General features: G+C 40.7%; 1 pseudogene; it reads left to right on the forward strand.

Moving 5' to 3' along the window:
• Positions 1-3,013: 3,013 nt before the first annotated feature.
• Positions 3,014-17,513, forward strand: part of LOC113242315 (40S ribosomal protein S3a-like) — a 98,342-nt pseudogene continuing 83,842 nt past the window's right edge.

Raw genomic sequence — 17,513 nt, forward strand, 5'->3', positions numbered from 1 at the left:
CTATTGTTGTCACTGTTGCTGCTGTTGTCATGAGTAGAGGCACAGACAAAAACCAGGAGAGTGTGGTGTCACAGAAGCTGACAGGAAGGCATGTAGAGAAGGACGTGGCCAAATGCTACAAAAATCAAGAGCTACAAGTGTTGCCCTGGAAACATTTAACTGTTCATAGAGTGAGGTACCTACGGGCTCCAATTTACCTGGGTTCCAAAAGCTGGGTTCCCTTGCTGCCATTGACCCACCAATAGTCTTTTGCCACTTAACCCAGGTTCAGGAGACCCTCACGATCCTCTCAACCATTGTGGCATATTTTCGTCTATAACTGAACCAATAGAGTGATGAATCTTAGCTGCACTGAGGTAGGGTTGTTCCCCTTTTGTTCAGGATAGGGTAGGATCGAGACACAGGTGGATTAAGGCTACTTACATGGTGAGATCAGAGAACGCTCCCATCTTGCCCCTGATTCTCCTCTGATGGGGGAGGGATGGAGGAAGAGTGAAGTCAATGAGCACCTAGAGAATGGACTGGTGATCCTGAACTCATTCAGTACTCCCAAGACAATGAAAACTGTGTGAGTATGTAGTGTGTGTGTGTGTGTTTGTCCAGCCGATGTGTGAACAAAGGACAGTTATGGGATGGGGAGGTAGTGGAGGGAGGATGAGTAGCTGCTCAATCCTAGACTATTACCCTTGCAAATTGGATGGCCCAAGATATCCAAACTTCAGGACTGTCCCAGCTATGAGAACGGAACATTAGCTGACACTAGGGCCTTATCACAGGCTACTTCCCTGGCATAAGGTGAGATTGGGACTTCTTGGATGCTATATATTGCACAGATGGCCTCATATTAAGAAAATTCAATGAATAAAAATCTAAGTTCTTGAAACAATTCCTTGAGTTGGAATTTGATTGAGGGCAAAGATCATGTCTTATATTTCTTTCATATCCTTCACCCATTAGGACCTCCTTAAATACACATTGTTTCTCTACTAAATAATTCATCTCAGGGCTCTTGGAAATAATGAACTTCCCCAGCACTCAGAAGATACATTTCTATTTTCAAAGATTTCCTGGCAACTCTTTAGGGGTGTATCTATTCTACAGTCAAAAATACATCTGTAGACAATTTTAGTTCAAGTGTACATATAACAAGCAGAGTCAAATTCATGCCTTCATAATGACTTATCATGATATTGCTCAGCTTGGCAGTTTTGTTTTAATAGGCAAATATGTGCTTTATAATCAAGGATGATTATATTCCTAGGTACATAGGAGGAAAGAGGAGTGTAACATACTGTTATAGGAAACCGGGTACTTTCAATTGGAGTTAACTTTGCCAGGAAAATAGTTATAACTTTTTAAGGGTCCCCTTGATTTTTAGAAGAACAAGTTTCTCAGGGCCCAAGACTTGCTCAAAAGAGAAAATGGATCTCCTGAATTTGGAGAATTTGCATTAATTCCAGGGGCCAAATTCCTCTTCATTCCTTTTCTCTGTTACAGTAGAGCAGAGGTGACTCATCTGGTGGTAGTGGTGGTCAGTCTCTGGAGGAAGCCTGCAGACCACTATGGGCTGTGCTGACTTGCTGTCCTCCAGACGCAGGTTCTGAGGGATACACTCCAGCAACCCTGCATAGCCAGTGGGAGTCTTCCTTCTCCAAGTCTGAAAAGGATGAGACTTTTCACCTCTAAGGAATCTTTATTTTGTGCAAGGAATAAAAGTTCAGAGGCCCTTTTCCAAAAAAACCTTTATAACTTTATTTTTAAAAATTCTTTCTAAAAGTCCAGATTTTAACTTCTGCTACTGTTGGGCTTATGGTTGGGTTCATAGACACAACCTCTCTTTTGGCATTTCTGTCGAATTCCAAGAGGCTGAAATGTTTCAGAGGAGGGTGGCGGGGAGGGGAGCTAAAGGATCCTATCCTATAAAGAGCTGGATTTATTTAGCTCTATGGTTTTCTAACTTCTGGTGTGTGTCTCCTTGTACCATTGCTGTAGCACATTATGACCACAAATATTCCTCTCCCTGATGGAGTGCTGGGTAGCACGGTCCCAGAGAGACCAGTTGTTTGAAGTGAATACGTCCACTCCTTGAGCCATGCTAAGAACAGACTTTTATGCACTTATACCTGTGTGGCCACCCAGACCGTAAGCATCTTGGAACTTTGGGGCTCATAATTCAAGGAAACCACTTTTATGCACAAATGAGAAATACATCCCATCCCTGGTTCGTGCATCACTGAGGGCTGGGCCATGAGGAAATGGCAGCCACAGCTCACAGAAGGAACAAGAAAACCACAGCTTTGCCTGCAAAATTGGCTGCTTGAAGCAAAGTGTGCTAGGACTTTGGACAGGTTATATGCTCAAATTTGCTAAATCATTTATAAGAAGCTCTTTTAAAAACAGAAATCTTTCCTTAAGCGTCTGTGTTCTGAATTAGACACATCTCTATTTAAGTGTCTTTAGGCTTTATTATTATGGTGAAGTGCAGGTGCAAGTGTGGAAAAGCAAACATTGAGAAAAGCTATGGTCTTTATAGAGCAGCAGGGCTCAGTTTTCAATCATCTGATGCTTTCCAATGGGTGAGCAAAGACCTGAAAGACTGCATTCTCTTTAGGACAATGAGATCATGAAATAGTCCATTATTTTAACTTGTTAAGACAAGTTATAGAAAACTATTTCACGAGTTCTCTTTAGGCACAAGGGTGTCGTGGAAGTCTTTTCTAATGGGCTCTTTCTCTGGAGTATGAGTGGGAGCCGGCTACGGCTGTCCAGGAAGAAAGTCTTGAAATCCAGCTAAAAATGAAGACCTAATTGATTCTCCAGGTCTGGGCAGGTAAAGAATCAAGCCCTTTTGTCTAGGCAAAAGGAGCAGGTAGATCACAGTAAGTAGGAACACAGGTGTTAGAGTTGAGTGCTGGTCTTTGGGTGCGAGGCAAGTTTTCTTCACTTCCTTCTGTGCTTCCTGTCAGGTGCGGGAGATCTGAATGAACAGATTCTGACTCCCGACTGAAAGGAGATGAAGTCTGTGGATGATGACAATGATGGTGACGACAACGATGATGATGACAAGCGTTTCCCTGATGATAACCCTGCATACTATTCCAGACATTTTATAGAAGTCATCAATTCTCGCAGTAACTGCTAGCTCGTGGGTGCTAACACTATTTGCCTCCTCCAGATGTAGAACGTGAGATAGGGTTTGCATGACTTGCCTAAGCAAAGTAAATGATGGAGCCAGGATTTGAACCCAGGCAGTTTTGAGTCCATACTTGTAACTCTGTTTCTTAACTTATATTGTCTCACATAATACAGCTTGCCCACTAAATGCTTTTTCTGATAAACACACTATGTGAGTTAACTTGGAAGCATAATGCTTCAAAATACCAATGTCCTCTCAGCAAATATCTCTGGCAGCTGGGAAAATATAAAAATAGCCTCTAAGATTTGAAGTACAAATTGGTTCCATTCTTATTTGCCTCAAGAATGTCCTTTAAACACTTCTTTTGCACGTCCCTTAAGCATGCACCTTGGCTGAGTGGAGGTAGATCTCAGAGAATATATCCAGGCATTTGATTCTAACGTAGTCGGCTCTGACGAACCAATAGTGAGCGTCATTAGAGTAACTGTTACCACTTACTAAGCACTGCCGACATAATAGGCACTATTCTAGCATTTCACGTGCATCACCTCTCTTAATCTTTGATCAGACTGAGGAGGCAGGTTTTATAATCCTAATTTTACAGATGAAGAAACTGAGGCACCAAGAGTTAAATAATGTGTTGCTTCACATCCCAAGACAAGAATATGGTAGACCTTGGATTTGAACTTGTGTCAAGGAAGTCTCTCAAGTTCTCGCTCTTAGCCACTGCAGTACCAGAGCTTTAGAGCACAGTGATATTTGTATGGATAAGAATGTAAAAATTGCTATGTCAAGTTCCCAATCATAATCAAGGGATTTGTGATGGTTTTTTAGCATGTCGACTTGGCTAGGCTGGACTACATTTCCAAGAATTCACTTTCTTGTATGTTTCTGGTCACAAAGGAACCACAGGGAAAATTCTTGGGGGATTTGGAGGACTGCCAGGAAGCAGCAGCCATCTTGTAGCTCATGTATGCTGTTGCTCTTCTGCTGAGTCACTTGATGATTGGTGTTGAACAGCAACTGGGTCTGGCCTGCAACTGCTCTACTTCCCCTGGACCCCGCTTCAGTTTCTCTGACTCCCGGGCCAAGTGTGTGTTTCGTTAGCTCTCAGAAGTGTCCAGCTTCTGTCCAGCACCAAGGTCAGGTATAGGATTTATCTACTCTTGAGGGATTTCAGCTTGTGCCTCTGGCTTCTAGCCTACCCTTGATATCCTATACTTTACAGCTATCTTCTCTTCCTGACTGCCTGTCCTGTGCATGTCAAGCTCCATATCACATGTGGAGACAACAGCCTTACAGAGACTGTTTAGCCAGTCCCACACTGTACAAGGCCAATCCCTTGGAACAAGTTCCTACTGGTTCTGCTTCTTGGGTTGAATCCTGAAGGATACAGTTCTCTGCAGGTCAGCTCTATAGCATGGTCCATGCACCAGCATCAAGACCATTATTTAGGCTCTATATTCTAAAATGCTATTTTATTTGATTCTTACCTATGAGTTAAACAAGGTAGGAACTCTTGTCCCATCTTACAAAAGGGGAAGCTAAAGTCCTGTGAGGTTTGAAGACTTATCCACAGATTGCACAAGATTAGACCCCAAACCAGTGGACTTTAGTCAAGTGTCCTAAGCCTACTCTGAGCTTCAATGTTAGATCTTTGGAAATTAGATCTTTGGTGCAAGGTCAGCCTTCTCCATGTGTAGTTTGAGCTGAGATTTCTCAGAGTCAAATTATAATGGAGCTTGATTTGACTTTTCTCTTTGATACCTGCTGTCATAGACTGAAAGCTTATTTCCCCCATTCCCCAAAATGACAGTATTAGGAGGTGGGTCCTTTGGGAGGTGACTGGATCATGAGGAAGGAGCCCTCATGAATGGGATTAGTGCCTTTATAAAAGAGACTTGAGAGAACTCCCTGCAACCTTTTGCCAAGTGAGGATACAGTGAGAAGACAGTTGTCTATAAACTAGGGTGTGGGTCCTCACCAAACACCACATCTGCTGGTGCCTTGATATTGGACTTCCCAGCTTCCAGAACAGTGAGAAGCAAGTTTCTGTTGTCTTTAAGTTGCCCAGTCTATGGTATTCTGTTATAGCAGCATGAAAGGACTAAGAAAGCTGCTGATGAATTTTTTCAAGGCTCACTCACATGCACACTGTTCACATTTTCTTATCTTTCACAGTCAACCATATTACTGTCTAAGGTATAGTGGTATAATATTGCTTTCTCCTGATCAGGCACCTTGTGAAGAAAGCAGAACAATTTGAGGAAAGTTAATAATATAAAGTCTTCTGGTAGCTTATAAAACAGATGTGATCTATTTACATAGGAATGACATCAGGATAAAATTCTAGAAGACATTAACACATTAATCCCTTGCCTATGGACAGAAAAAAGTATTATTTTTCCTTCATTAAAACTGAATCTTACCTGAAACTTCTTTGCAATGGTTCTTGGCGTACATGAACCACACATAGTGCCCAGCCTTCTAGAATGTAAGCAACATGAAACCAGAGACCTTGTCTGTCTTGCTTATGATGGTCTCTAGCACCTGGTATGTAAACAGTGCTTAGTGCATAGCAAGCATTCAAAACACATTGACAGGATAAATGGTTTTTAAGTGAGTTGGTTGAAGAGAAACCTGTGAGAATGAGTATTTCTCTCTTATAACAATAGCTAACACTGGGATACTATTGTATAGCTTATTTCTTGGTTTTGGAAAGTCATAACTTAATGACAGTGACAACCATGATAACAATGATAGCAAACACTTACATAGCAATTTCTTGTATCAGCTCATTTCATCTTTATGAAAATCTTGTAAGTAATTCTCACCTCCAATGAGAAAATTGTGGCTCAGTTTAAGTAGCTTACTCAAGGTCACACAGCTGCTTAGTAGTGAAGTGAGGCCCAAATCCAGACAATGCTCTTCACCAGTATAGTATATTACTGTCCTGTGATTATTGTTTGTAATTGAATTGGATGATAAATCCAGTTTAAGCAATGAGTATGTTGATAGCCATTGTCAGTTTGTGGCTATTTCATCCCAACTCTTGTTTTAGAACATATGTTCATTAGACATGTCTACACATGCACGTACACAGGCATGCGTATATACACAGAGATGTTTATTCTTACGACAAATCTCTTTCCCAAACACTGCATAATAATCACATAGGGATTAGCCATGAAAAGGATGAAGATCCCTAAGTGCAGGAGCTTCCCCTCAAGGGGCTGTACTACCATCTTTATATTGATTGGCATCCCCCACTGTTTTTTGAAAGAAAGTGAGAAATATGAACTGGAAGAAAATGGGTGGGGCCACATTGAAGCTGTGGTGCCACAAGGGTATGAAGGAAGAGGAGGGCGGGAGGGGTAATTTGAATAGCTTCCAAGCTGAAACCACTCAGTAGACATTAAATGGTAACAGTCTTCCTTAAAATTTTAACAATGGAACAGGAGGGAAGGAATTTTCAAGACACAGGGGTCAGGACCACTCTGGGTATGATGTGTGTAAGTAGAATCTTCAGGAAAGACAACTCTTCTGAGTCATGTCACACTGAAATGAATTGAAAAGTATAGTAAAGCACTAATTTTGAAAATTTGGGAGCTGGCTAGTCTCTTTATCTCATTGGTTCCAATCCCCCTCCCACCCCCACCGACTCTTCCCCACTGTTTGTCTCAACTACTCTGCTTTCTTGCTCAGCTCTCTGTGAGTGATCCAGGCTCTGCCATTTTACCTTGGTCATCACACACACTGACCATGAGGCAGAGCTCAGCTGGTTGAGTCTAGTGGTTTTCATTTGCTAGAAAGAACAGGGGTTTCTAGTGCTGTTATAAAGCTTATCTGCTCATGTTATTTCTCAATATCAAATCACAGTAGAAAAACAGAATTCCCCCTGCTTAACATAGGTAGGATTACACTTGGGAGTGTTGATGACTTAAGCAAAGATTTTCCACCTACCGCCAAGTGATTGATGGCTTATCCATCTGCATATAAAACCATTGTTTAAATCTTGGTTCTATGAAAGAAAGAAAGAAAGAAAGAAAGAAAGAAAGAAAGAAAGAAAGAAAGAAAGAAAGAAGAAAGAAAGAAAGAAAGAAAGAAAGAAAGAAAGAAAGAAAGAAAGAAAGAAAGAAAGAAAGAAAGAAACAACAGGCCCAAAATGGAGTCAGTTGTGCTTAACCAACGTCACCAAACTGAGACTTAATACTTAACCTAATTGCAGTTTCAGCCTTTCCCAGGAATGTTATCTTAACCAGTCAGTCTGGAATTTCCTGGTCAGTACTAGTGAGGTAATTCACCTGATAGACCCCTGCCATCCCCCAAAGGAAGGTGACCTTGCCTGAAGCAATCCACTCTTTGCTGTTAACTTTCTTGTCCCACCCCCTTCTGCCTATAAAAGTCTTCCATTTTGTACAGCTCCTTGGAGCTCTTTTCTGTTTGCTAGATGGGATGCTGCCCAACTCATGAATTATTGAATCAAGCCAATTAGATCTTTAAATTTACTCAGTAGAATTTTGTTTAACAGTTTGAATGGGTAATATCACCTGCAGTTTCCAAACAACTGCATATTTTTCCCCCGGAGTAAAATACAAAACAATGAGAATGAAGACTTGAAAGTTGGCTTCTTAGTTCTCCCCTGTTCAACAAACCTAGAAGAGCCTGTCACTTGTTATGTTAATTGCTCTGTGGCTAGATTTAGTCTGTGATTTGTTCCCATGTTGTCTTCTCACAGCTAGAGGAGAAAGTCCATCCCAGCAGGTGTCATAAACACCAATTTAATTACTATTTAGGTCATATTATATGACTAGACACAATGGGTTTTTTTATTTTTCCTAGAAAACTGTGAGAGTGTTTTGAGGCAAATAAAATGAAATTTTTACATGTTTTTCTGTTTTTGATGTTAAATTCTCCATCAATTTGATCCATACTTGGGTATCAGAACTTGCTTTCTATTCAACTTCTGTTCCCAGTTTTAAAAATACTATGTGTACATTCCTCAAGGTGTTAGGTCCGTATACATATATATGTATACACATGGGCACATTAGTAAACCATTTCTATTTTGAACAGCATTCAGATTGGTGGGATGTTTAAATGTCTAGCCAACATGCTATTTGAATTATGCTACCCCTTGAGCCCTCATTAGTTCTCACGTAACCACTGTGCTAGATTCCTAATTAGACCTCCTGATTTCACCCTTTACTCTTGACAGCTATTTTCTACACAATAGCCAGGGTAATTTAAAAAAGTAAATCAGATCATTATCACTCCCCTGCTTATAGTTTTCTGGTAGCTTTCCCTTACAATGGGAGGAGAATCCAAATGTCTTACCACGGTCTACACAGTCCTACATGATCTGGATCCTGTCTTTCCCTATGAGCTGATCTCACACGGACACCTGGACTTCACTCTATTTCAGGATATAAATATTCTCTGCCTTAGGAGCCCTTCTACTTGCCCTTTCCCCTGCCTAAACCTTTCTTCCTCCAGATCTTAACATGACCGGCTTTTTCTATTCATTCAGGTCTCAAATAACATTTTCCAAGAGAGGACCGCCCTACTCACCCTGGCTAAAAAGTGTGTGAGGGGTGCTTCTCTATTACTCTACTTTTGTATTCCTTACAGAATTTGTCACTGCCTAAAATTATCTTACACGTTATTTGAAAAAAATGTTTATTGTGTGGTACCCCACAAGATTTCAAGTGCCATGAAGGCAGTGACCTTATCTGCTTTTCCATTGCTGTACTCCAGTGCCTAAAATGCACAGGCATAATTCAGGTGCTCAAAGGATTACTTGGTGAATGGATGAACAAATGAATAATTCCACTTTAAAGGCAGTTCTATGTAAATGTGTGGATTTGGCGCCAGCTTCTGTATTTGAAAAACTTTAATCATAATTACCAGTGCTGACTGGTAATTAGGGAATATTTTAGTTGGAAATATTGTCCAATCATTATTCCAAGGAGGCATTCCCTTAGCAACATCCCTGTCAAGGGTCATCTAGTTTCTATTAAAATATTTCCAGTGTTGAAAAGCTCACTCCTTATTTATGCAGCATATTCAGATGTTAGACAACAAATATTTTTCCCTTAAAATAAACTAAAATCTTCCCATTATGCTGAATCTTAGCCCTAGTTCTGCCTTGAAGGGTTACATAAGATGTCTTTTCTTTCTCTTCCACACAGTATTACTACTCATATAGTCTTCTCTCAGCTAAGCTTCTTTTATAACCTCAATGATTCCTTAAATGACACTTTTAACAGGACCTTCATTTTTGTCATATTTTTCAAGAAATGTTTGCTTCCTTCTCCTTTATTCTGAATCCATCCTCCTTTGCCAACAGTCTTGTTAAATTCTGCCACCCAAAGTAGAGCATATTAAAGCCATTTGAATATGGAAAAAAATCGGGGGTCAAAAAAATCATGAAGAGGTTGAGCGCCATGAGAGTTTCTTAGTGAAGAAAAGTCATTTTTACCAAAAAGACTTCTTTCTTCATTTTGTCCTTTCTTTCAACCATATTAGTGTTTCCCTAATTATAGACCCGAGGAAAAGGAATCATGAGAGGTTATTAGATTTCTCCTTTTATACCACCATGCAGATGGATGGACTTCGCAGGGATAATTCTTTCCCCCTTGACCTTCAGTAGGGTAGAATTTTCTCTGGGAGAAAGGGAGTTCTTGACTTCTTGAGTTTAAGGTTCTGCTCCATCTTCAGTCCAAAATCTCAACAAATATAAATTCTTTTTCCAACACTTAATATTGCCTCAAAGCAATATTCTTTCATTTCTTTCTCATCCCTTCTCAACTTCAATAATAACCACAGTACAAAAGCTGGATTCATAGTAGAAGCTAAGTGATGACTCTCCTTCAAAGAGAAAAGTGATCAAATGGATAATCTCTCCTTCTTGGATTTCTCTAGAAGTACTTTGGTCTGTACACTTTGAATGGCATATGAATTACATGGCCACGTTGAAGGGCTTGAATGAATTCCAAGAAACCACTGAAGTCAAAGTAAAAATAAACAAACAAACAAAAGACACTTAAAAATTTTTCAAAAAGTGGGTGAAGAAATGTTTATTTTTTTCTGTTCCAAATGACTAGCTTTCTTAAGCTGGAACAGCAACAGAGGGACAGGCCTAATCCACGCACAAGGAAGCAGTTGACCAAAATTAAAGCTGAAATCAATCAAGCAGAAACCAGAAGTACAGTAGAGCAGATCAACAGGACTAGAAGCTGGTTCTTGGAGAGAATCAATAAAATTGACAGACCACTGGCAAGACTTATCCAAAAGAAAAGAGAAAGGACCCAGATTATTAAAATTATGAATGAAAAAGGAGAGGTCACGACGAACACCATTGAAATTGGAAGGATTATTAGAAATTTTTATCAACAGCTATATGCCAATAAACTAAGCAATCTGGAAGAGATGGAATCCTTCCTGGAAACCTATAAACTACAAAGATTGAAAAAGGAAGAAATTGATTTCTTAAACAGGCCAATTAATTATGAAGAAATTGAGTCAGTGATAAACAACCTTCCAAATAACAAAACTCCAGGCCCGGACGGTTTTCCTGGGGAATTCTACCAAACATTCAAAGAAGAAATAATACCTATTCTCCTAAAGCTATTTCAAAAAATAGAAACAGAAGGAAAGCTACCAAACTCATTCTATGAGGCCAATATTACCTTGATCCCCAAACCAGGCAAAGACCCCCTCAAAAAGGAGAATTACAGACCGATTTCCCTAATGAATATGGACGCCAAAATCCTCAACAAGATACTTGCTAATAGAATCCAACAGTTCATTAAAAGGATTATCCACCACGATCAAGTGGGATTCATACCTGGGATGCAAGCGTGGTTCAATATTCGCAAATCAATCAGCGTGATACATCATATCAACAAGAAAAGACTCAGGAACCATATGATCCTCTCAATCGATGCCGAAAAAGCATTTGACAAAATACAGCATCCTTTCCTGATTAAAACCCTTCAGAGTGTAGGAATAGAAGGTACATTTCTCAATCTCATAAAAGCCATCTATGAAAAGCCTACTGCAAATATTATTCTCAATGGGGAAAAGCTGGAAGCCTTTCCCTTAAGATCAGGAACACGACAAGGATGCCCACTCTCGCCATTATTATTCAACGTAGTACTAGAAGTCCTTGCAACAGCAATCAGACAACAAAAAGGGATCAAAGGTATTCAAATCGGCAAAGAAGAAGTCAAAATGTCTCTCTTCGCAGATGACATGATACTCTATATGGAAAACCCAAAAGAAGCCACTCCCAAACTATTAGAAGTTATAGAGCAATTCAGTAACGTGGCGGGATACAAAATAAATGCTCAGAAATCAGTTGCATTTCTGTACACGAATAACGAGAACGAAGAAAGAGAAATCAGGGAATCCATCCCATTTACAATAGCACCAAAAACCATACGTTACCTTGGAATTAACTTAACCAGAGACGTAAAGGACCTTTATTCTAGAAACTATAAATCACTCTTAAAAGACATTGAGGAAGACATAAAAAGATGGAAAGATATTCCATGCTCATGGATCGGAAGAATTAACATAGTTAAAATGTCCATGCTACCCAGAGCAATCTACACTTTCAATGCTATCCCGATCAAAATACCGAGAACGTTTTTCAAAGAACTGGAACAAATAGTCCTTAAATTTGTATGGAAACAGAAAAGACCCCGAATCTCCAAGGAACTGTTGAAAAGGAAAAACAAAGCTGGGGGCATCACAATGCCGGATTTCGAGCTGTACTACAAAGCTGTGATCACAAAGACAGCATGGTACTGGCACAAAAACAGACACATAGACCAATGGAACAGAATAGAGAGCCCAGAAATGGACCCTCAGCTCTTTGGGCAACTAATATTTGATAAAGCAGGAAAAAACATCCGGTGGGAAAAAGACAGTCTCTTCAATAAATGGTGCTGGAAAAATTGGACAGCTACATGCAAAAGAATGAAACTTGACCACTATCTCACACCATACACAAAAATAAACTCCAAATGGATGAAAGACCTCGATGTGAGACAGGAATCCATCAAAATTCTAGAGGAGAACATAGGCAGCAACCTCTACGACATCGGCCAAAGCAACCTTTTTCATGACACATCCCCAAAGGCAAGAGAAACAAAAGATAAAATGAATTTATGGGACTTCATCAAGATTAAAAGTTTCTGCACATCCAAGGAAACAGTCAGAAAAACTAAGAGGCAGCCCACGGAATGGGAGAATATATTTGCAAATGACACTACAGATAAAGGACTGGTATCCAAGATCTACAAAGAACTTCTCAAACTCAATACACGAGAAACAAATAAACAAATCAAAAAATGGGCAGAAGATATGAACAGACACTTTTCCAATGAAGACATACAAATGGCTAACAGACACATGAAAAAATGTTCAAAATCATTAGCCATCAAGGAAATTCAAATCAAAACCACACTGAGATACCACCTTACGCCAGTTAGAATGGCAAAAATAGACAAGGCAAGAAACAACAATTGTTGGAGAGGATGTGGAGAAAGGGGATCCCTCCTACATTGTTGGTGGGAATGCAAGTTGGTACAGCCACTCTGGAAAACCGTGTGGAGGTCCCTTAAAAAGTTAAAAATTGAGCTACCCTATGATCCAGCCATTGCACTACTGGGTGTTTACCCCAAAGATACAGACGTAGTGAAGAGAAGGGCCATATGCACCCCAATGTTCATAGCAGCAATGTCCACAATAGCTAAATCGTGGAAGGAGCCGAGATGCCCTGCAACAGATGACTGGATTAAGAAGTTGTGGTCCATATATACAATGGAATATTACTCAGCAATCAGAAAGAATGAGTTCTCAACATTTGCTACAACATGGACGGCACTGGAGGAGATAATGCTTAGTGAAATAAGTCAAGCAGAGAAAGACAACTATCATATGATTTCTCTCATCTATGGAACATAAGAACTAGAATGATCAGTAGGGGAAGAAAGGGGGGGTAATCAGAAGGGGGAATGAAACATGAGAGACTATGGACTATGAGAAACAAACTGAGGGCTACAGAGGGGAGGGGGGTGGGGGAATGGGATAGACCGGTGATGGGTAGTAAGGAGGGCACATATTGCATGGTGCACTGGGTGTTATACACAACTAATGAATCATCGAGCCTTACATCGAAAACCGGGGATGTACTGTATGGTGACTAACATAATATAATAAAAAATCATTATTAATAAAAAAACAAAACAAAACAAAACAAAAAAACAAATGACTAGCTTTCTTAAAATCTATTTCTGAATGGTCAAGTACTTTTCTGAACATTGAAATCCATTTGATTCTATTACAGTGAGTGGTAGTGAGTATTTCATGAGAAAAAAGAGATCTTCAATGGACAAGTGGTTCTCTATAAACAGTGTTGTCTCATTCATGAGGTAATTGATCTTATTCAAGCCTCATGGCTTGGGGACACTTCTGCTATAAACATATGGACACACAGAGAGAAGATGGCTTCACAAGCCTAAAAGGGACGTGATGCTTTTAGACCTATTTTCAGTCACTGGAGTATTCCCTGCCAGCATCTTGCTCAAGGCCCAGAGTTGGATGACACTTTCTACTTCCATACACACCTCTTGGCTGGCTTCTTGGACTTGGACAAGTGACTTCTTTTCCCGTCCAAATCCACCCTTAATCTCTATTTCAACTACATAAAATTTTACAGCAATAGCAATGGCAGATAGAAGCCATGAAATTTACCCTAGTGATGCCTCTGAGCACCTCATTTAACTAGTTTTATGACTAGGCCACCTCCAGGTTTCCCAGTACTTTCTTGCAGATCTGATGGTCAGCTGGTGTGGAACCCAGACATCACTAAGCTGGCAATTCCAAATGGATTCAGTTCAAGATTTTTTACCTTCAAAGTTACTCATTTGTGCACACTTGCAGGAAAAGAAAGATTTCAATACCATATTATTGGTTCTAGATATTTGTGGTTAAGGCTTCCAGAAAGGACAGTTTAAATATTCTTAGTTTTCTCTAATGGTGATGGTAGTTTTATGTAAACAAGGATACCCCTCTGTGATCTTCACTAATGAGTTGTCCATGATGGAATGAAGGAAAAGGGAGGGGGGTGTATGCAAGAGGATAAATGAGACAACAATGATGTTGTAGAGGCTGGAGTGAGAATTCAAGGAGATGAGCTAGGAGGAGTGGTAGAGTCCAAGGAAATTATTGTATCATCTGTTTAACTGTCCTCCAGGGAGAAGATGCACCAGTTTGCTAAAAGAGAAGCCAGAGCAGATTTATTTGGTAATGCGTGGCCCATCTTCCACGATGGAGAAAATTAGATCTAAATCTATGAGGTAGAGCTGGAAATTATATGTTAGAGATATTTTCCTTGTTACTGGAATGTCACCGCTCTATGTAAAAATGAAAAGTTCCTGAAGACAGTACAAGAAATCAAAGACATACAAGCCTCAAAAATTATGCCTCTTTGTTAGATGATTATTTTTTTTTCCAGGGGAGTATTCTATCATTATTGCTCATGCAGAGTTTTTGACTTAAATGTCCTTGAAGAACCTATATAGAAAGAGAATAAGGTTAATAAAAGATGCAAGAATTGTGGTAATTGGTGTTTTGTGGTCAAGATCTTTAAATTGCGGTCTTTATCTTAAAATCAAAGAGCTAGTGCAAACAGAGTCTCTTGTGAGGTAGCCAATGTTTTGTACCCATTTTAGACATAGTGCCCCTAGAGGGAACTTAGAGCGAATTATACCTAAAAACAAATGTTGGTTATCTTCATTGGATAAGTTCTTCTAGGATAAATCAAGACCACCAATAATTGCAAGACAGCATGTAGTGATGGAAAGAAGAAAGACAGAATACTTGGGAGCTGTAATTTGCGTCTGGATGCAGACAGCCAAAATCATAGAATATAGCACTTGATCTATTAGATTTGCTCTATTTATTTCTTGTTTAGAAATTCAGGCAGGCCTATCATTGTTTTTTCATTCGAGTCTGATTCTTTCCTTTGACTTTACAGCTACCTGGGGTCTCTGTTCATCTGTGTATCACAGTTGAAGTTGGCTTGGGTTCAAATCCCAGCTCTGTCACTTCCAAGTTGTGCAGCATTAAAAATGCCACTTACCTCAGCCCGCTGTTAGCTTGGAAAACGAAGACAGAGGCAAAATTGTCTATGTTGTCACTTTAGTGGCAAGTGTCATCCTAGAGAAAAAATTGTGAAGGAAAAAGAGAGTGAGGCAGCCCAGGAAGAAGAGAAAATGCAAAGGGGTACATTCCCCAGGTGGCTAGAGATTTGTAACCAGCGTTGGTGATTGCGCAATCTTTCAGGACAGCTGCAGAGAGGCTGCATGAATTGTTACATCTCAGAACAGTCCACCGGTGGGAAGAAAGAGAAGGATTTATCCATCATCTTTCATCTCCTGTTGGCCAGTCTTTGATCCATGATTCCATGCACTTCTGAGTTGTACGAGCTGGTCCTCCTAACAGCCGCTGTGAAAGCACAGATCCAAGATGGCAGCTACCTCTTCCATGTGAGTCACAGCACATAGGGCACACAGTACACAGCAACAAGCCAGGGGCCACGCTGGTAAGCTTTTCTCTACTCTGCAGAAAAGGGGGAACTAGTGCCTGTATGTGAACACCAAGAGGAGCTCATGGCCCCTCACACCAGCCTTTGACAAGAGGCAGAAGGCTCCGGGAGTGAGGTGAAAGAGAAGATGGCTTTCAGTCCTGCCCATAATGACATCTGATTCGAAGAGCAGCTGCAGTGGCAGGTTCAGCTGGTTTAGCACACAGACTGCCATGAGGATAAAGACGAACCTTCCTCTCAGGCTGTGCTTGGTGCTGCACAAGCTTTCTGAAGAGTCATGAGTAACAGGAAACCATTTCTGAGGGAATCCCAGGTGGGAAGCTCGCATAACCTGCACCCAGGACATTATCCATCTTTTCTAAACCTTGGTTTCTTTACGGGTAATGAGCAGTAGCTACTATTATTTCCTCTTTTTCCCCTTTACATGCTTCCCTCCACAACATCCTCTCCCTCTAGCCATGTGCCCCGCTCAACTCCAAGTCTGAGTGCTTGTGGTCTCTTATCCTTGGAATCCTTTGCCAGGCTTTCTAAATTGCTTCACTTTCACTACTAGTTTTCAAGGATCCTAAAACCCATTTTCTTGTATGATGCCTTCTTTGACTGACGGGGAGGGACTCCTGCATGTTCCTCAACTTCCAAGCAAAATACATGAGCATGTTATTTAGGCTTTCCTAAAGCTTTAATTGTTTGTGGCCTTGGCAATGACTGTATTTGGAGTGCCTCTCTAAAAATATTGTGGATAGTGATATTGCCCATATTGTTCCATGGAAGGCAGAGACTGCTTAAGTATCTTTTATGAGTAGCAGCAGTTTTCTTACTAGGAGCAAACTTATTGTAGCTTTTGGCTGTTGACAATGAAGACGTAGGAATGCTCCTTACTGCTACTGGTTTTTTAAAATTCATTTTACTAATACTCATGGATGTCCCCTTATTTCCTCTGACCCTCTCACCAGAGGAGGGTAATTTTTCTGCTTAATTCCACGGCATGAGATTCCCTAATAAGGTAACAAGCTGCCTGCGATAGATAATGGATGATATGCCCCAACACCACCCCCAAGTCCACAGGGATTGGAGTTCGACAGGTCAGGGTTGCAGTTTGAGTTCCACGGACCAGAGCTGGGCAGGGGAAGGAAGAAGTTACCATCTGTGTGTCCAAGAATGGAACAAGTCAATGGATGATTCTGATTCACTGTCCTTCGGGAGCATGGAGGATTAGCACTAGCTCACACAAGTGCTGCCATTAAATACAAGGAGCTGCTTTCAGGTTGGCCGATGGGAGGCAAAGTGGAGAGTTAGTTGCTGGGTGGGACCAGGATGATGCAAGATCAGGAGCGAGAGAGGTCAGTTTCGGACAATTGCAAGACAGAAGCTGGAGCACATCAGCCTGCCTTTCATGGCATTGGCTGGACAGTCAGCATGTGAGAATGCTGAAATAGATGAAAAGCACAGCATTGGGGTAGGGCTGATGCCTGGGAGTGCCTGTGTGGAAGTGACGTCTTAACAAGAGGCACACCTGCCCTCCCATCTGTAGCTGCACACAGGCACTGAGCTGTACATTTATGGGAAATAAATATATGTGTAAATAATTCCAATTTGGTCAAGGAAATGATGTAGCAGCAGGTAAAATCTGCCTATTTGCATTGGTTTTTCCCTGGCTGGGTGATGCACGTATTTCATAATTGGTAAATGCGAAGTGGTGTTCACCACCCCTCTCACATGTACACCTTGGCTTTGTTCCTGTCATAGGCAAAAAGCCAA

The sequence above is a fragment of the Ursus arctos genome, unplaced genomic scaffold, assembly GCF_023065955.2.
Source record: "Ursus arctos isolate Adak ecotype North America unplaced genomic scaffold, UrsArc2.0 scaffold_25, whole genome shotgun sequence".
NCBI lineage: Eukaryota > Metazoa > Chordata > Mammalia > Carnivora > Ursidae > Ursus > Ursus arctos.